Consider the following 15,435-nt stretch of genomic DNA (forward strand, 5'->3'; position numbering starts at 1 on the left):
TTCTTCACAAATTTCAGTTTACAATACAGTGTTATCAACTACGGTCACCACATTCTATATTAGATCCTCAGACCTTATCTTAAAACTTAAAAAATTTGTGGCCTTTTACTAATCTCTTCCTATTTCCCTCACCTGGCAGCCCCTGGCAACCACTTTTCTACTCTCTGTTTCTATGAGAAACATATAAAGATTCCACATATAAATGAGACCATGCGGTATTTTCTTTCTCAGTCTGCCCTATTTCACTTATAATGACCTCCAGGTTTATCCATGTTGTTAAATTTCCTTCTTTTTTAAAGATTTTTTTTAATTAAATATTTTTTTTTAGTTTTATTTATTTGAGAGAGACAGAGATAGTGACAATGATTGCAAGAGAGCAAATAGAAGGCAAAGCAGGCTCCTTGCTGAGCGAGAACCCGACTTAGGGCTCCATCCCAGGACCCCAGGATCATGACCTGTGTCAAAACCACGAGTTGGATCTTTACCTGACTGAGTCACCCATGCACTGCTAATTTCCTTCTTTTTAAAGATTGAATAATATTCCATTGTGTGTGTGTGTATAAATATATGTTATATATATACATTTTTTTGGTCTGATTCAACTCTTGATGGACATTTAGGTTGTTTCCATACCATGGGATTCGTGAATAATGCTGTAATAAACATGGGAGTACAGATACTTGAGGTAATGGTTTCATTTCCTATGGATATATACTCAGAAGTGGGATTGCTGGATCACATGGTAGCTTTATTTTTAATTTCTTGAAGAGCCTTCATACTGTTTTCCATAGAGGAAACATTCCCACCAACAGTGCACAAGGATTCTCCTTTCTCCACATCCTCGCCAATATTCGTTATCTCTTGTTGTTAGCAGTGAATCCTGTTCCCCAGCTTTGGTTCTTGAGTTTGGCCAAGAAAGAATTCAGAGCCAAACTCTTAAGCAAGCGAGCATTTAATAGTGGCCCAAGCGAAAATACACCCCCAGGGTGGGAGAGCGGGCAGGTGCAGAGGTGATGACTGCACAGGGGTCAGGGCTGTCTTTTCATGTTTGTGTAGGTTACGGGTCACAGCTGAGGCAGTTTCTGACTGAGCTTGCTTCCAATCATCTAAGTAGAAGGAGTTTTTGGCGCTATATGGTCTTTGTAGGAACTGTCATGGTAACCTTCCCCCACAGTGGCGGGAGGGGCTCAAAACCACAATGTAAACGTGTTATAATGAAGCTATAGGTTACTGTAGGGCAGCGGTTATAGGAAGAACACATGCATATCCTCTGGGGTCTTTCCCAGCTGTTTAAAACTCGGTTTCCACTCTTTTCATCAGTGGGAAAGCACCTGTTCCCTGCTCATATCTATAGCTAACTGCCTACTCTACCATTATCTTAGGGGCTAATTGTTAAACAGGTCCCTTTTGGGACCCACAAGCTAGAGCACCTAAAGGATGTTTGGATTCTATATCTTGGCTATGGATTTATCAGTCTCAAACTCAGGCATGCAAAAAAAAAAAAAAGAAAAAAGAAAGAAAGGAAAGAAGGAAGGAAGGGAAGAAGGAAAAGGAGTAATATTAATTTTCTATAACTCAACCTAGACTCTTGGGCTTTTGTTTTGAATGGTAGATCTGGTTTATTTCTGGTAAACTGTCAATTCAGTAATATTCAAGCATTCCCGGGTGAACACAGTTCAGGTTTCCTCCTATCTATCTTTATTTTTGTGTTGAATCCCGAGGTCCTGGGAGGGCTTACGACTATGCCATGACACTAGTGAGGAGCAGACTTCTGGTCTAAAGCCTTCCTTGTTGGCACCTGCTGGCCTCTACTGCAGTCTTTTCCATTTTTGTTTCATGACTCTCCGGTCGTGGTGCCCAATCATCAGGCCCTCCTAAGTTACTGTATCCCTCTTTTATCCACCTCCAGATGCCTTTGGGTCCCTTGCTCATCCCCAGGCACTCATCTCTGGTGGCTCTTGGGCTTGAGCATGGTCTTGGAGTCGATACTTTTACTCCCATCCCCTGATTAGACAGGCCTGCTGCCTTTCTCTGGTGCTGGCAGGGTTCCTTATGAGCTTTTTTCTTCTGGCTCCATTGGGGAGTTAGGTACATATTTCCTCTTTCTTTAGACCTCCTCAGACTTGTTTAGGTTTTTTTAAATTTTTTTTTTTTTATTGCCTCTCATCTCCTGGGCACACAGCACAGGGTGGGACAAAGTGATATTTTCTGGCTTAGAGACTCACTAGTACTACTCACTCAGTTGTTCAGGCCAAAACTATTTGATTTACCCTTGAATCCTTTCCTACATTTCAAATCAGTTGCATCAATCCTTTTACTTTCTTTATAAATTATATAGTGTTAATAATTGTTTTCCAGACTTAAACGTAAGCGCTATGAAAGGAAATTACTTAAAAAAAAATTCACTACTATACACCCACAAGAATGATAAATATGCAAAAAAAATTATCAAATGAATGCCCGAACAAATCTCCTATTGTTGAACTTATAAATGTTTCCTTCTTCTTTTTTTTAAGTAAGCTCTATGCCCAACATGGGGCTTGAACTCACAACCCTGAGATCAAGAATCACATGTTCTATTGACTGAGCCAACCAGGTGCCCTCTAAGTTGTTTCCTTTTATTGTTGTAAACTATTTTGTATGACCATCTTTGCAACTATTTCACAGTAATAACTCAATTTTGCTAAGTGTAAATCCCTAGAAATAGAATGTCTAGACTAAATTGTGCTTATTTGAAACAGTTTGATGTATATTGACAAATTTCTTCCAAAAATTTTATATCTAATCACACTTCTGTTAATAGTACATGGGATTGCTGATCTTTCTGGTTCTTCAGCAACACTGGGCATGATACTTCAAAAATCTTTATTTGTTAGTTGAAAAAAAGAGAATCTGATTATTTTAATTCAGGTTTACACTTTTTTTTTTTTTGTAAATTCTACCTGCAATGTGGCTCAAATTCACGACTCCAAGATCAAGAGTTGCATGCTCTTCTGACTGAACCAGTCAGGTGTCCCAGGTTTACACATTTTTGACGTTCTGTTTTTTTTTTTTTTTCTTGTGGTGAAGATTTTCAGGATTCGCTCCTTTGGCAACTTTCAAGTATGTACTACAGTATTATTGATTATAGTCACTGTGCTATGTGGACAATTTTAATTTAGAGTAAAATGTCCTCTTTCTGGTGTTAGATTCTGGGTGGATCGGAATCATACCACTTACTACAGAATATAAGGAAGATCTCATTATTGCCTGATATTTAAAAATAAAAAAAAATGAAACAATGACTCCTCCCAAAGTAAAGCTTCATCACAATCATTTTTGGAGACTGCCTCCAAATGCCTCCATACTTCTGTACATCTATTAGTTTTAGGAAAACTTTTGTAGAGGTAACTGAGCTTTACTCACTCAATCCCTAGTGCTTTTTTTAAAAAAAATGCCAATAAATAATAAAGATGTATGTATTTCATTGTAAGAAAGTTCCATATGAGAGTCTAAGTGGTTAAATATTGGCGAAAGGGAATAATTAACTTACATAGAATTCCTGCACATAGTATCATGCATTTTAGGGAAAAAAAATAGACCCTTTCTATTCTCTGCTCCTTGTTAGTCCTGAAGAGATGACCTCTGTCTCTAGCTCTACAAGCCCTAAAACCTTTGAAGCTAATGATGATATACCACTTTCTTCTGAGTGTCTTATTTCTCTCTCTAAAAATATGAAAAGTAGCAACTTCAGCTAGAAGGTATATGTGTGTATATGCATGTGTTTGTAAGCTTTCAGTTGGAAAGGCTAAAAAGATCTCAAGCAAAAAAATATAGCATTTCAATTAGGTTATATGGATTATAAGCCTTCTATTATTTAGAGTATTAGAAATATCTAATCTTTATCATTTTGATTGCCTACATTCACATATTTTCCTGGTTATATTTGACCACAGAATATTTCAGCATTAAACTAAGTTGCACCAGCACCTGTTCATATATTGTCAAATTAATAGTTCTTGAAAGAAAGATCAGGTCATATAGCTCCCGTTTACCTTTTTTGGCTTGTACATGGATTTTCATAGACTGCAATGGAAATACTGTGAACAAGGATTATCTCTCCAGGCTTAGGTGTAAACACTAGAGCTTACTATAATAACTTGGATCATGCACCATTCTAGGAGCTAGGGTTATTTCCTTGAGACACTTGAGTGGATGGATCAGTTGCCAAGCAACTTGCATTCTTACGGGGCCAGGCTGGGGAACAAAAGGGCGCCAGGTGGTAATACATAGAAGGAAAATGACAAAAACACATGGAAAAATAAAGCCTCCATCTGGGAACTCTAATGCATAATTGTTTAGAAATTTGGAATATGTTCTCCCTTAATAATTCATTTCAACAGCTATCAGTCAATGATTATACCTCCAATATCTATGATTATCTGTCCATTCATCTACCACCCATTCATTCATTTACCCTGGCAGACTGACTTTGAGGTTAGAAATCAAAAGTAGCAAGCTAGAACTGTATATCTTATATTAACTACTCTGCCAATAATTATTGTTCGCTAATTTCTAATCCAGTCACATAATTCCTCTGTTCCTACCCCACCCCCCACCCCCTCTTTATGTCTTCTACATTTTTACTTTTCTTCTCCTCATCATATGCTCTCTCTTTTTTCTCTCAGGACTAATTTTATAGAAGGGACCATTGCTCCAATGCTAACCGTTGCTTAGCAACTCAACTTAGGTGGACATACAATGATTCCTATGTAAGAGTGTCAGAGCAAGCCTCATGTCTCTAAACTGCATGAGAACTCTCTCCTGGATGAAAGTTAGCATCCTGAAGTCCAAGTGGTAAACAATGGTGATAGCCCAAAGTCAGAAGTCACAGTACCCAATCATACATAAAATCAACTTCATATATTATACAACAGAAATCAATTCTATTTGTTCAAATACACTATGAATATAAACTTTTTCTCACTACAGAAACTAAAACTAAAGGAAAACTATGAATTCCTTCTTTTTGAAAGACATGCTGACATTACATCAGATTGCACTCCTCAGGCTTCCGGTTTTTTAATAGGCTGCCTGAGGACCATGTATCTACAGGAATCCAGTTGGGTCTCAAGAATTTCAGGAAAAAAGAAAAACAAGTACAGTCTCATTTAGAGACCTGTCTAAAAGAACAAGGAAAGTATTATTTAGTACTTACTACATGCCTGACACTGTGCCAGTCTTTTTGACAGACTTTATTTTATTTTTTCTTCATAGATTTTTAAAACATAATCTTCAAAAATCCTTGTACTATAGGTATTATTATTCACATTTAAAAATATGAAACTAAAGCTAGAAGAAGTTAAATAACTTGCACAAGGCCACTCAGCTTCTGAAAACCAGGGTTTTGCCCCTCATATATTTAATTCTACTAAGCTATTGTATTGAAGAAGTATTTCTTCTTGAGATGCAAGTAAACCAATAAAAAACAAGTTTAATAGAATGATACAATGTGGGTGTCTGTTTTATTCATAATTTTTCTGAGAGTGTGTGCGCAGGAGAAAGGTGGGAGGGGCATATCAGCCATTGTCTGCCCATTTAACTACTCTAGTGGATATAGTTGATGCTTCACCAGAATCCCTTGGGTCCCTTTTTTTTTTTTTTAATCTTCATTCCTGACCTCCATGTGCTTTTGCTGCTAACAAGCCATACCTATGACTCCTCTTCAGAGACTTCCACTGGTCTCCTAATTCAAGAGAGACAGAAGCATCTAGAAGTTGACATTGACCTTCCTACTCCTGCCCCCCAGTGGCATTTAACCAATGACTGACTTCATAGAAGTATGAAAGACCAGTTCCCTTGTCTCTGATCTGGACAACTCACTCCTAGTTTTAATTTTCCACTTGAGAGTTCACTTGCTAGATTACTCCAAGCCTGGGATTTGGCCCAAAATTACACACTTCCTCCACTTATTCTCCTTCTTTGTTCAGCTCCTTCCAGTTCCTTTGCAGTTCTGCTGAGGACACTTTCTTAACAGATTATTTGCTCATGAATTTTTGTATTAGATTCTGGGGATTTTAAAGGAGCGATAGAAGACCTGAGAGGACAGTACTACTTGGGAACCCAAAGCACTCTCATGGCTCCTCTGTTAGAATGAAGGAGAATGGAATTTGGATGATATATGAAGTTCTGGCTTAGGACCATCTCAAATTGGGTCCAGTTGGCCTCTGGACCCATCTGGTAGTGATTTTCCAATTTCCTGACTGAATAATCAGGTGAACATATTTAGCATCTGGAAACATACTCATATTCATTCCCTAACCTGTGGAATAAGAGCTATTTTATAGGAGAGACCAAGTGGAAATTACCCAGGCCAAGATGGTAAATAAAAAATAATCTGTCCCCTAACCCCTGTGTAGATGGCAGAGATTAGTACCATCCTCAACATAAATGGTTGACTTGATTTTATTCTCATTTAATGCATCATTCTATTTCTGGCAGAAATGAGATGAATCATAGCAGGTGACAGTGGACTACCAGAAACTTTAGTGGACTACCAGAAGCTTAACCAAGTGGTAGCCCTAATGCAGCTGCTGTGCTGCATGTAGTATCTTTATAAGAACAGATTAACACTCCTTCTCATTCGGCTACTGAATTGGCATATGCGTTCTTTTCAATATCTATTACGAGTGAAGATCAGAAGCAGTTCACCAGGGTTAATAACAGTATGCATTTATAGACCTTTCCTAGGCCTTGGTTAACTCTCCTGCTCCCTGTCACAGTATATTTTGAAGGAATCTTTATCATCTGGACGTTCTACAAAATATCACTTCAGTTCATTGTTTTGGTGGTAGCATGTTCATCACACATGAGCAGGAAATTGCAAGTACTTTGGACGGCCTGGTAAGATACTTGTACTCCAGAGATTGAGAGAAACTCTATAAGGAGTTAGGAGTCTACCATATTAGTAAAGCTCTTAAGGCTCTATTAGTTTGGGACCATGCTAGGACTTCACAGCAAAAGATGTGCATCAGCAATGGGCCCATGTTCATGGAACTCACTGTCTTACCATATTCTCTACAGTCCTATAGCAGCTGGTTTGATAGAGTGATGATATGGCCTTTTGAAGACAAACACCAGCTGGGTGGCAATATCTTTCAAGGTTAAGCCAAGATTTTCCAGAAGTCTATGTATACTTTGAGTCAGTGCCCAATATATGATGCTATTTCTCTAATAGCCAGGATTCATGGGTTCAGGAATCAAGGGGTGGAAATGGGAGTGGCACCACTTAACTATTACACCTAGTGATCCACTAGGAAAATTTTTGCTTCCTCTTTTTGCAATTTTATGCTTTTCTGACCTAGAGGTTTTAGTTCCAGAGGGATGAATGCTTCCACCAGGAGACACAACAATGATTCCACCGAACTGTAAGTTAAGACTGCTGCCCAGGCACTTTGGGCTTTTGATGCCTTTGAATCAACAGGCAAAGAAGGGAGTTAGTATGCTGGCTAGGATGAATGATCCTTACTATGAAGGGGAAATTGGACTGCTACTCCATAATGGAAGTAAGGAAGAGTAGTATGTCTGGGATACAGGAGATCCCTAAGGGCATCTCTTAATATTACCATGTTTTGTGATTAATAGAAAACTACAAAAACCCAATCTATGCAGGGCTATACTAATAGTCCAGAACCTTCAGGTCTACCCCACCAGGTGAAGAACCATGATCAACTGAGGTGTTTGCAGAAAGCAAAGGGAATACAGAATGAGTAGTGGAAGAAGGTAATTATAAATATCAGCTATAACTTTTTTCTTATTTCCTTATTATATAATATAAAATTATTGATGTTATATCGTAGTATTTAAGTATTGTTAATTTTACATCATGGTATTTAAGTTATAACGCATCAAGGGAAGAGTAAATATCAAAGAATTACCTCCTCTTCTAGGGAAAAGGTTAGTGTGTTTTTCTTTGCATGTACAATAGTTTATGACCTTGTTATTGTCTTTATTTGGAGATTAGGTATGGTTTAAGGAGATGTATATGGGTGCCAAGCTGACAAGGGATAGACTTGTGATGGTTAATTTTATGTGTTGACTGGCCATGAGGTGCCTACATTAAACATTACTTCTGAGTGTTTTTGTGAGAATGTTTCCAGATGATATTAGCATTAGAATCAGTGAGCTCACTAAAGTAGATTGCCCTCCCCACTGTAGGAGAGCATCATCTAATCCTTTGAGGGCCTAAATAGAACAAAAGTTTTAAGAAATTTGTCCCCCTTTTCCCCTGCCTCATTTACTTGAGCTGGGCCATCTCACCTCCTTTCTGGCCCTTGGACTGGGATTTGCTCCATCAGCTCACCTGGTTCTCAGGTCTTCAGACTAGGAGTGCATTACATCATCAGCTTTCCTAGATTTCAAGCTTGTAGCCAATAGAGCATGGGACTCCTCAGCCTCCATAATCATATGAGCCAATTCTTCATAGTAAGTATCCTTTCTGTAAAAAATATACTTTTAACAAGTGTCATATATATGTGTGTGTGTGTGTGTTTGTATCATATATATATATGAAGAACATTTGACTAATATCCTCTAAATACATCCTAAATAACATGTTTTGGCACCTTCAATTTCCTACCACTTAAAAAATAGGCACAATATTTGTTAAACCTCTTTGTATTTTAGTAGCAGCATATACCACACTTGGAAATATTTCTCTGATCCATTTATTGGATAACATGGAATACTTCCAATTTTGAGTGGGGCACAGAAAAATTAAGGGCTGTAGAGTAGTTTCAGGATATAGTAGAAGCAGCCCTGCTTCTTCTTCTTCTTCTTTTTTTTTTTTAAGACTTCATTTATTTATTCATGAGAGACACATACAGAGAGAAGCAGAGACATAGGCAGAGGGAGAAGCAGGCTCCCTTCAGGGAAGTCCGATGTGGGACTCAATCCCTGGACCCCGAGATCATGACCTGAGCCAAAGGCAGAAACTCAACCATTGAGCCATCCAGGTGCCCCAGCAGCCCTGCTTCCTGGGTCTTTTGACTGAGTAGATCCCATTGTTCTAGAGGAATAGGTGGTAAGATACTACATGGAATCTCTGTCAAGATCAAAAGGAGAATCCTAGATTAGTGTAGAACCCAAGTTTCTGGAACAGCCATGTACAGCTGAGTACTGCATCATTTATAAAGCAGCTCCTGATCTGCTACTGGTTCTGGTAGAAGTTGGTTATATGAAGATGGAACACCGAGTGATTACATGACCAGAGCTGCCCAACATGAGGTGGGTGTTTTCAGATCCACTAGGTGATAAGTTTTGGTGGGCCCAGCAGCAATCCATAAACACAGTGGAAGTGGTAGGTCCAGAAGCAGTTACCAGCAGGTTCTAAGGGCACATGTAATTCTGACAAATAGGTGACTCAAATCCTCATGTCACCTATCTCTATGGTATTAATGCTTCTTCCTCAGTTTACACGTAGAGCTTTATGACTAGCTGCTGGAGGAAGAAAAAGTACTGAGCTTGGTTCACAGGTCTGGTTAGTAGATTGTTTTGGTAAATATCGTTCATGAGTGGCCCAGAAGAACAGTGGTAGAAAGAAATTCTTTCAGTAGGCAAGGCTTTGGGCAGTGTAGCTGGTTATCTACTTTGTCTGGAGAGAAAGGTGGACCAATGTAAGGGTATATACCAACGTCCAGGGTAGTGGAGACTGGCTTATCTGTTTAGTCAGGGATGTGAAAACAGCAAGATTAGAAGACTGAGGGTAAGAGGATGGGTTAGAGGCAGCTGGATGGACTTATAGGAGTGGGCAAAAGGTGTTGGAATTTTTCTGTTGCATGTTAATGCCCACCAGACATCAGCTAGTCATAGATCAGGTGAACAGGATGACTTAACCAGTAGATGCCAGCCATCCTTTGTTTTTGGCTACCCTAGTGTGTTGTCTTTGGTTCCTCAAATGAACTGGGTATAACATCGTGGCAGAGACAAAAGGCATATGTTCTTCTAGCTATTGTTGCTGAATGTGCAACTTGTCAGCAGCAGAGCCCCCTACTACAGTGTGATGCTGAACACCTAACGTACTACTATTTCTCAAAGAGACCAACAAATCACTTAGTGGCAAATTATTTACGTTGGACACCTTCTGTAGTGGAGAGAGCAGTGATTTATCATGACTAGGATTTACGTGTATTTCGTGAGATGGATTTTCTTTCCTTCCTGACTGTAGTTCTCAGCTTCCCTGCTATCCAAGGGCTCATGGAGTATCTGATTTATCTGCATGAGATCTGACATAACATTTCTTTGAACCAAGCAACCTACCTAACTGCAAAGGAGGTATAGTAGTGGGTAAATGATCATGGGATCCTAGTGTATCACAAGTTCCAGAAGCTGATAAAACTTTGATAATAGTCTTTTGTAAGCATAGCTAAGGCATCAGCTTGGAAATTATACCCTGTGAGTCTGGCCACTGTCCTTCAGGATGCAGTATATACTTTGTGATGGTTAATATTATATGTCAGTTTGTTTAGGCCATGGTGTCCAGATATTTGGTCAAACATTTTTTTGGGATGTTTCTGTGAGGGTATTATTATGAGATTAAAATTTAAATTGGTGAATTTTGAGTAAAAACAGATTGTCTTCCATAATGTAGGTGAGCCTCATCCAATCAGTTGAAGGCCTGAATAGAACAAGTCAGCTCTTTGAAAGATTCTAGAGCAAAAAACCATGTTGACTATTCTGTCTGAGTGATTGTACCCCTTTTTGGGTCACAGAGCCCTTTAAAAATCTGATAAAAGAAAAAAAAATCTGATAAAAGTGCTAGATGTTCTCACTAGTAAATTCTATATATGAATCATACACAGTTTATTTTGTGTATAAATTCAGGGTGGATACTACGAGAAATCCCTTATTAATTTGCCAGGTTAAAAACTCTTTTCTGTATCTTCAGTGAAGAAAGGTCCTAGTTTTGTTATGAAAGCCAAGATATCCACAAGAAGTCAACAGATGGAATCAGTTAACACTGTAGTATCAAGGTTTGGACTAAGACATAAGTCTCCCTCCCAGATCATCCTACTTAATCTTCCAGAAGACAGAGATTTAAAAGGTGTAAAAAATATTTTATTTGACTTTATAAGTAGTCACTAAGAGGCCTAAACAGCATTGGGTTTACCATCAGTGGAATGCTTCCAGTCTGTTTAGTTTCAGAGCTCTTTTCTTCTTCTTCTTTTTAAAAATCTTTTTTAGTTTTTTTTTTTTATTTTTTTTAGAGAGGGGAAAAAGGGAGAAAGAGAGCATGAGCAGGAAGGGGCAGAGGAAGAGAGAATCTTAAGTGAAGCTCGAACCCATGACCCTGAGATCATGACCTGAGCTGAAATCAAGAGTGGGTCACTTAATCAACTGAGCTACCTAGGCACCCCTCAGAACTGTTTTCTTACCCAACAAGTTTCTTCCTAAATGTTCTTCAGGGAAGAAGTGCTTATGCATTCAACATCTGAAGATATTCCATATTGGCTATTATAATATTCTCTTAATTTTCTTTTTACCATATTTGACACTAGCAATTATATTGCTGGTTGATTCACCTGTGTCTGTTGACTGTCTTGCCGTAGAATTTAAGTTCAATCAATGGGAAGACCTTGTTTACCTTACATACTGGTGCATCCCTAGAGTATTGTACAGTGCCATACATAAGTTAGAAGCTAAAAATATGTGTCGAATGAATAACACATTTGCAGAGTTCACGGTAAGATTCAAGGTTATATAATTTTATTGAACGAGTACTTAGGAAAGCTCTCTGGGTCATTAATTGTGTTTGAAATAAATTCTTTTCTTGATGATGATGAAGATGTTAATGTCAGCTGCCTCAGCAGCTGCTGGGTAGTAAGCTGAAGTGAGTTGACCAGAAGAAAGAAAAGAACACACTAAAGCACAGCTTCAAACAGTATCCTTTAATCTCCGACTATTGGGAAGACCTGCCACGGATAAATTAGTCTATGTGCCAGGATCCCAAGGGAGCTGGTGAACTATGAGCAAAGTTAGCTTTGGCAGAAAGAAAGGCGAAGTCATGGATAGCAACAGATACTGCAAACCTTGGTCATGGTTGCCATTGAAAGGATGGGCTGATGTGGATATAGAACACAAAGCTCTATTCTTTTCTCACAGGTTTCCAACTAGTCTTTCCAACTAGTCTTTCCAACTAGTCTTGGGAAACAGCCCTGTCAACACTATTAACTTCCAAAGGGAAAGACCATGATGTCATACTTACTCATTTCTATCTATTTTTTATACAACTCTAATTTATCCAGAAATACGTGGAGGTACATTTATTGCAATTATTATTAATACCTTTCCCCCTAATACTTTAACATTTATTTTATATGAGTGGAAAGTCCATACCATGTAAACAAAACTTTTTTTTCACATGTCTTATGTTACATGGTAAGTCACAGTTTATTATTTGTTGGAATGTTCATCTTAAGCATTAGGACACATGCATATTTCTTGCTGTTTACAATTTTAAACAGAACAAAACCTCAAATTAAAAAAAAAAATTAAACACATGCTTGTAAAGCCCATCCTACACTTTTGTAACCAAATAAGTACCCATAATCTTATGAATGCACATACACAAAGAAAAGAAAAAGAGAAAGAAAGAGACTTGGCTTAGCATTTCTTGTTCCATTTTGCTCTGACTTGATTGTTTCCCTGGCCCACATCTAGGACTGGAAAGTGGTGGCTTATTGTATCTGAGGTTAAGCTGATGGTTTTTATTTCCTGCTTCAACCATAAGCAAGATATCCAATGAGTATGTTTGGGAGGACTTGTTTTTTAACTCCATGGCTTGTTTTTTAGCCCTATGGCTCAGTCCCATGGAGTATGGAGGAGTCTGAGCAAACTCTAGAAGACAGCTTCAGAGAACCTCTGACCATGAGGTCACATGTACATACAATTATTCTCATGGAATAGGTGGCAAATCCTCAAGATGATCTTGTTTGTGAGATACAAGTATCTCTAGGACATTTTCAAAGCCAGCTTCATACTATAATTAGCCCCAGAGTCGGAGTATACTGGAAATTACTACGTTATGGGCAAAAGATTGAGTTAGGTGTGAAGGTAAGCCGGGCTGCTCTCTACTGTGTAGTTAAAAACAAAAAAGTGGGCACAGAGAGAGTACTTGTTCAGCCCTTTCTTCACCCACTGCATTTTCATTTCCCCTTCCACCACCCCAGAGGTCTAATAATGGAGTCTAACATCCTATATTCAGTGGAGCTTTAAAAATCCACAGAGTACAAAACTGTAGCAGGAATTTGGGGTTTGCTTTTCTTTCGGGTTTAATGTGACTTCCTAGGCTCAGGATCCTTTATATTATATTCCTGAAACCTTGGGATCACGGAGGCAAATTCCCGTGGGGGAGCATGGCTCTGAGAGTTGATTAGCACCATTTGCCTGCTTCGTCCTTCTCTTCTGCTCAGGTATTAGTTGTTCAGACAGCTGCGCTGGTGCTCTGCTCCCCAAGTCCCTAGCTCCATTTTAATGTGAGCCAGTGATGCAAAGTCCCCAGCTTGGCCTGTCAGAACTTGATAGCTCTGTAAACATTGAAATCTTTGTTGCCATAACACCAGGAAAAATAATATGGGATCCTGCGTATAAATATAGTGGAGGCCTTGGGAAATGGGAGCATTTCTAAATGACTTGAAGCTCTGTCATAGCATAATCTCTTATAAATAAATGTCAACCCAGTTGCTGAATGCAGACTGGATTTTTGCCTGCCTATGGTGCTCAGCCTTCTAGACAATAGTTATGCTAAGGGATTATCTTTTAACATAGTGCAGTTATCTCCTTTGTTTGTTTTCTTTTTTCATTATTCACATAAGCCAAGGGAAATGAAAAGCATCTTATTTCAGGCAATAGGGCCTGTGAATGATTAACTCTGATTCCATGCGTTGGGACTTTGCATAGCAACCCCTTGGCTTACAACTAGAGAAAGACTCAAGGCAGCAACAGCAGCCCAGGGACCTGAGACGAACATTCTCCAACCGAGGTGGTGAGGAACAGATTAAGTCTAAGGACTGTGTTTATGAGTCGAATTCTCTGTAGCCAGCTCATTTAATTTTGCATTGCTTCTATTGCACTTTTTTTGGTGAAGGTACATTTTGTTGACCTTTACTCTTATATTTACTCTCGCTTTTGGAGTATACTTGAAGGTCTGAGTGAAACTTGGCCATGATCAGGGCTTAATCTGGTTCATGTGCCACCATATTGTATGTTTTCTCCCTAATACTATCTAAAACTAGACTAACGCTGGCAAAATTTTACATTAAGAAGTGGAGTTAATGTAATGGCCTTAAGTTTTAATTTTAGCTCAACGAAATTTTTGTTGGTAAATTTTGACAGTCTTGTATGATCTATATAGTACAAAGCATTATATGAATGGAAGAGAAGCAAATGGTGTGATTATATGGCTTCAATTAAAAAAATATGAGTCTGTAAAGGACCCAGATTATGCAATATGAGAGATGAAATCAAGACCCATTCCATATCTTTTATGGACATTTGGTGCTTAAGCATTTATATAACAAGGTCCATTTTCAAAGAAAACAAGATCTGAGTTAAAAGACTCAAGAAGAAAATGAAATGTAGGGTAAGGACAGAAGAAACAGTGGAGAATTTTGGAAAATGCATACAGTTATAATGGAGCCAAAATATTTAGGACACTTAAATTTAGACTGCAAGTCAATCCAGATGTTTATTTATTAACGTTAATAATGTTTCCAGTCTTGTTATAGAATACCAAATCCCGGGGGGCTCCACTTCTGAGTTTAAAGACAAATGCATGGTCTTTATTCTTTTCCAGTTCTGTTTTAATTTTAGAGGTTTTCTATAGCCATGATTTTCCTGTAAAAGTGTTTGCAAAATCTTGAGCAGCTCCTGATGCCTAGCAGAAATTCTGAGTGAAACATTGGGTCTAGCAAAGCTTTCCCCTCTCTGCATTTCTCTTCTTGCTTCCATGGCAATAAAGAAAGAAACTTGGCATAAGAATATAATCTGTTCCTGCCTGTTTCTCATCTGAAGTTGTAAACCTCTGCCATCCCACCCAAGACTAGAATTTCAGCTGGCATGGAACAGCTGTCTGCTTACAGGTTTATTCCGGTAGTAACCAAAGACAAAACTATTTTAATTGAAGGCCCTAGGCTATTCTCCAAACCCTCACAATCTTTGGGTCATTCCCAAGAGGAAACCATTGAGGAAAAGGTACACATTACACCCTTTCTTATAGTTTTGACACACTGTATGTTTATGAAGTTGAGAACATTTTACCTTCTAATTTTTCTAGATGGGATGCCATTGAGAAAAGGAAAAAAAGAAAGAGGTGACAAGTACAAGAGCTCAGGCACACCAGCTATGTCAGTGGAAAGTAGGCTGTGGTGTACGGGAGAGGGAGTGTCTTAACCAAAGGAG

Source organism: Nyctereutes procyonoides, unplaced genomic scaffold, assembly GCF_905146905.1.
Source record: "Nyctereutes procyonoides isolate TBG_1078 unplaced genomic scaffold, NYPRO_anot_genome, whole genome shotgun sequence".
Lineage (NCBI taxonomy): Eukaryota > Metazoa > Chordata > Mammalia > Carnivora > Canidae > Nyctereutes > Nyctereutes procyonoides.